Source organism: Eptesicus fuscus, chromosome 7, assembly GCF_027574615.1.
Source record: "Eptesicus fuscus isolate TK198812 chromosome 7, DD_ASM_mEF_20220401, whole genome shotgun sequence".
Lineage (NCBI taxonomy): Eukaryota > Metazoa > Chordata > Mammalia > Chiroptera > Vespertilionidae > Eptesicus > Eptesicus fuscus.
Window position 1 is genome coordinate 37,254,621 of NC_072479.1, and position 6,000 is coordinate 37,260,620.

Below are 6,000 nucleotides of genomic sequence, written 5' to 3' on the forward strand. Positions count from 1 at the left end.
TGTGATCCCAAACTGGTTCTGTAACCTGGGGGAAGCTTGCCATTCTGGGCCTGTGTTTTTGTGTCTATTAATGAGAATGTTCTCTGGTTGGTTTTCAAGGTTTCTTTCAGCTGGAAAATGCCGTGATTCGTGTGAGGAGAAATATCTGTGTACATCTCAGAAGAAAGCACAGTTTTGCCAACAGATAAATACCTTGAGTCAGTTTGCCATTTCCCCAGGGAAATCTACACTCTGGTATAGGTTGGCAATAACAGCTGTGCTGTTGGGGGTGGGGTGCAAGCTGAAGGAAATGATTATTGTGAGTCGGAAAGGGGATAGAGATGGAGAGGATTAGTCATGAAGGTTGTGTGAGGGATAACTTTTCACTGTAACCTTAGCCATATCGTCCACAGGGAGATAGTAGATTTGCATTTTCTCATTTGATTTGCAACCCAGAAAACATTTGTTCAGTTGGGCTCCCTTTATAAAAAGAGTGCTGTGTTAGTCCAGAATTGCAAAGGGAAGCACAGAGGTGGGTAACCGGAGTCCTGTGGTTTGTCTACATGGTGTAGAGGTAGCACCTGCTCCCCCAGTCTGCAGGAGTGCAGGCTGGCGATGCTCTGCAAGGCAGGCCCGCCTTTCCCTGCTTTCATCCCTAATAACAGCAGAATGAATATTGGAGGGAAATGATGCAGCCTGAAGTAATGGCAATGCACAGGAACTTCTGGAAACAAATCCTTGCAGCAATCTTGGATGGTCTCTGAATATTCTCCCGATTCATTCACTCAAACATTGGAGCATCTGTTCGTGAGCCAGCAGCGCTTTTCATTCGGAATCCTGACACTCCGCAGGCAGTGACACTGAAGGGAACCTTTTATCTCCGCTTTCCAAAAGCCCCATTAGGCAGATCCTTTTTCTTCTATTCGAAACAGACCCCTGCTTATTTTGGAGGAGGTATGTTCTTGACAAGTGCTCTTCCCAAAGGCCCTGCATTGTAATTCGACCCCCCAGTAACTCGACCAGCTTTTGACATTATCAGATTGGAGAGGGGAGCCCTTCTGCTCAGGCTCTGGGCACAAAGGTGAATGTTAAGAGCAGAGCTCTGCTGCGCGCCTCTCCGCGGGTCCTCACCTCCCAAGGGCTCATTTCCGTTTTCATGTTGCAGCTGCATGTACAGACCTGCTGGGTAGCACAAGAAACAGATGTTGGTTTCTTGACTCAAATCTCCAAGGTTCCAGGATATATGAACACTGGTATGTAGGTGACATTTATCTCATAGTCCCTGGGAGGGGTTTGACTTCAGATTACTTTTTCTCAGTCTTTGGTACTGAAAATGTGTTTTTTTACATTAGTGGTACTCAAGCTTCAGTGTGCATGAGAACCATCTGAGGGTGCTTGTTAGAAATGAAGGCTCACAGGCCCTTGTCCCAGAAATTTTGACTCAAAAGATCTGAAATGGAGCCACACATTCTTATTGATATTTAAATATGTTTATTGAGTTGTCACATACCCACAATAAAGGGCTCTGACCTTAAGTGTACAGTTCATTGATTATTTTTAAGACTTTAGTTTTTCAGAGTAGGTTTAGGTTTACGACAAAATTGAGAGTGAGTTACAGAGATTTCCCATATTCTCCCTGCCCCCATGCATGCACAATTTCCCCCACTGCCAACAACACTCACCAGAATAGTACATGTTTTCCCAGAGCTGAACCCATACTGACACCTCATAACCACCCAAAGTCCATAGTTTACCTTAGGGTCCACTCTTGGTGTTGTACATTCTATGTGTTTGGACAAATGTATAATGACATATCCAACATTATAATATCACTAGAGGCCTGTTGCATGAAGATTTGTGCAATAGGCCTTCCTTCCCATGGCTTTCAGCACCGGTTTTCCTCTGGCACCCTGGACCCAGGCTTTCGCTCTGACCACCACCTTCCGCCTTCACTCCAGCCAGAGTCTGCCACCTTTGCTGCTGACTCCAGCCAGAGTCTGCCGTCTTCGCTTTCGCTGCGGCTGGAGTGCCACTCCTGTAGATCCCTTTGCCCCCCGCCCTCCCTCTCATAGCAAGCATCTTTCCCTGCCCAGCCACTCCGCACCTGGAGTGGCTGGGCAGCAGGGCTGCCGCCATCGGTGTCCTTCTAATTTGCATATCCCCTCCTGATTGGCTGGTGGGTGTCGCGGAGGTATGGTCAATTTGCATCTTCCTCATTTATTAGTGTAGCTATTTTCACTGCCCCCAAAATCCTTTGTGCTTGCATATTCCTCTTCCCCTCAACCCCTGGCAACCACTGATCTTTTCATTGTCTCCATAATTTTGCCTTTTCCAGAATGTCATATAGTTGGAATCATACAGTATGTAGCCTTTTTAGATTGGCTTCTTTCATTTAGTAATGTGCATTTAAGGTTCCTCCACGTCTTTTTGTGGCTTGATGGCTTATTTTTTTTTAATGCTGAATAATATTCCATTGTCTGAATGTAGTACAGTTTATCCATTCACTTACTGAAGGCTATTTTGGTTGCTTCTAAGTTTTGGCAATTATGAATAAAGTTGCTATAAACATCCATGTGCAGGTTTGTGTGGGGACATAAGCATTCAATTCCTTTAAGTAAACAGCAAGGTGCTTGATTGCTGCATTATATGGTAAGATTATGTTTAATTTTATAAGAAACCACCAAACTGTCTTCCAAAGTGGCTGTATCATGTTGAATTCCTACCAGCAATGAATGGGAATTCCTGTTGCTCCACATCCTCGTCAGCATTTGCTGTTGTCAGTGATCTGGATTTTGACCATTCTAATAGATGAGTGGTGGTATCTTGTTCTAATTTGTATTTCCCAGATGAAAAATTATGTGGAGCATCTTTTCATATGCTTATTTGCTATCTCTATATCTTCTTTGGTGGGATGTCTGCTAGGGTCTTTGGCCCCTTTTTAATTGGATTTTTGTTTCCTTATTGAATTTTAAGAGTTCTTTGCATATTTTGGATAACAGTCCTTTTGCAAATATTTTCTCCCAGTCTGTGGTTTGTCTTCTAGTTCTTTTGGTATTGTCTTTCTGGGAGCAGAAATTTTAAATTTTAATGAAGTCCAGCTTCTCAATTATTTCTTTTATGGATCATGCCTTTGAGGTATCTCAAAAGGCATCCCCACACGTGGGTCAATTTCCACCTGTGAGTCTCTGTTCTGGTAAACTGGAACTCCTGTATTCCCCTACCTGTCCTTCCAATCCCGAGGGCAGTCATTTGCCCTGTGTCCTCCCCTGTCTTACAAATACAAGAAGAGTTACTGATTTTTCAGTATGTCCAAGCTTTTTTGTTGTTAATCCTCATCTGAGGATTATCCATTGAATTTTAGAGATAGTGGAAGGGAGGGGGAGAAACAGAAAGAGAAACATTGATGTGAGAAAGACACATCAATTGGTTGCCTCCCACACCTGCCCCAACCCAGGGCCAAGGATTGAGCTTGCAACCGAGGTACGTGCCCTTGACTGGAATTGAACCTGCGAGGGCCAACACTCTAACCACAGAGCCAAACTAGCTAGGGTAGTATGTCCAGCTTTTTACTTGTTAAAATGGAGAAGGAACTTCCAAGCTCCTTACATGGAGAACCAGAAACCAGAAGTCCCCAGTTCAATGAATGTTTACATTTATATACATCTGTGTAGCCACCACCCAGGTAAAGTTGTGGAATGTGCCAACACCACAGAATGTTTGCAAATGCCCCTTGTCAAACCAACCTACCCCACCCAGTCCTGAGATAACCACCATTTTAATGATTACAGTTGCAGTACAAATAAATAACACAGTAATAAATAAATAATAATACAAGAATAAACTCTGTTTTATGTACTCACAACTGTAAACCTACTTGTGCCCACACCTGTATTTTTAACCAGCTGCTGAAGTGATCCAGATGCATACACTTTTTTTCATCTTTTGAAAAGCAGCGGATGTAATACCAGGGGCAGGAAAAACTCACCTGCAGTTCTGAGGCTGAAACCAGTAGAAAGAGTCATAAATGGATATACTTCACACCCCTGTCAAATTATCCTTCCCCAAGGAATTGGGAAACCCCCAAGTTCAGAGGAGGCTGCCAACTCGAGAGGCATGCCCAGAATGTGACTGGTGGAAAAGGAAGCTGCAGCCCCATTCATCTGGATTGCCATTTGCCTGTTGTGATGCTACAGCGCTCACTGGTATCTTATGAAAATAATCCTGAAAATGGGAAGTTTTAAAGTCTGTCAAGCACTATTATCTAGGTCAGCGATGGGCAACCTTTTGAGCTTGGTGTGTCAAACTTCGCCAAAAAAACTGAGCATAACTCGGGTAGTGTGTCATTTTGAGGAAAAAACTAACTCCAAGACTCTAGTTGCAAATGTTTCATCCTCAGGAGCAGCAAATGTTTCATCCTCGGCATGTGGCCGCGTGTCATCAGAAATGGCTATGCGTGTCAGTGCTGACACGCGTGTCATAGGTTCGCCATCACTGATCTAGGTGAAGGGTGTTTTGATTCCATAAAACCTATTTCTTTAGTTATAAACAGTTAATATTGTTTGAACATCTTAATTAATTCTCATGACAAACCTATTAAGATAAACTTTTATCTCAGAAAATGAAAACCAATGTTTAAAATTCTATATAATAAAAAGCTAATATACAAATCGACCAAACAGTGGAACCATCAGTCTCTATGATGTCCACTGACCACCAGGGGGCAGATGCTTAATGCAGAAGCCAGGCTCACGGCTGGCGAGCTCAGTGGTGGTGTGGGAGCCTCTCTCGCCTCCACGGCAGCACTAAGGATGTCTGACTGATGGCTTAGGCCCTCTCCCAGCGGGGAGCAGGCCTAAGCCACCAGTCAGACATCTCCCGAGGGCTCCCGGACTGTGAGAAAGCACAGGCTTGGCTGAGGGACCCCCTCCCCCCCAGTGCATGAATTTTGTGCACGGGGCCTCTAGTAGTAATATAATAATGCTGAAATTTACTATTTCCTATATGCTAATTATTGTACTTAGTACTTTATATGGATTATTCTTTTCTTAAAAATTACTCCCATATTCAGTAGAGGAAAGTAAGTTTTAGTGATCTTTCCCAAAGTCGCTAGTAGTTGGTAGGTGAGCTTTGAACCCAGCCGGAATCTCACTCAGATCCTAATCACTTACGTTCTGTGCCGGACTGTTTTCCTAGAGAAATACAATCCATTTAGTTCTTAGCCTGGTGGACTCTGCTGTCTTGAGATTATACAACTCCTTGGTTTTAATTTAAGCCTTTGGGTGGATAATTTGGAGGTCTGAGTATTCATGTCCATGAGAAGGCATATCTCTTACCAGTAGCTAACTTCCAACATTGATTCATAAATTGGCATTCTGATTTATATATCAGAATCCAGTGAGTAAATGGGCCGGCCGCTAAAGGGCAGAACAGCTCTGAGTACTATGATAAAAATCAAGTTTTAGAACTTAAAGGTAATAGCTGATGCAGGATAATTCTGCCATGGTATTACCAGCAAACTCAGCTCCAACTCAAATCTGCTCTTCCCTCTGCTTTATTCCCTTCAGCCCAGAAGAGCGTTCATTCAAAGAACTGATACACCATTTTTCTTACTTTACTTGACAGTCTCAAAGAAGGAACACAGATTCAAGAGAAAATTCATTCTTCCTTTTGCTTATGTTTTTAAAAGGTACATACAATGATGGTTAATATAAATATTTAAAAGTCTGGTTCACTGTTTTATTGATTGTACCATAAATTTTAATGGAAAAAAAATCACCTACCAATGTTTTCCTAGGCAGGCCTACTTTCTTTTAAAAATAAGGGTTACAGTTGACACAGTCTCCATTCATGAATAATTCCATTTCCTTTTGCTTATTTATAGTAAGCGTAATCCAAGTGTTTTTTCTTAAATGGCTCACCAATACTGTCTTCTTTTGCTTTGCAATCACATTTCACCACAGAGCACACCTGGTACTTTTTAGATATGTCTGTTATCACTCACAGAGAAGGAGCAAATGCCCT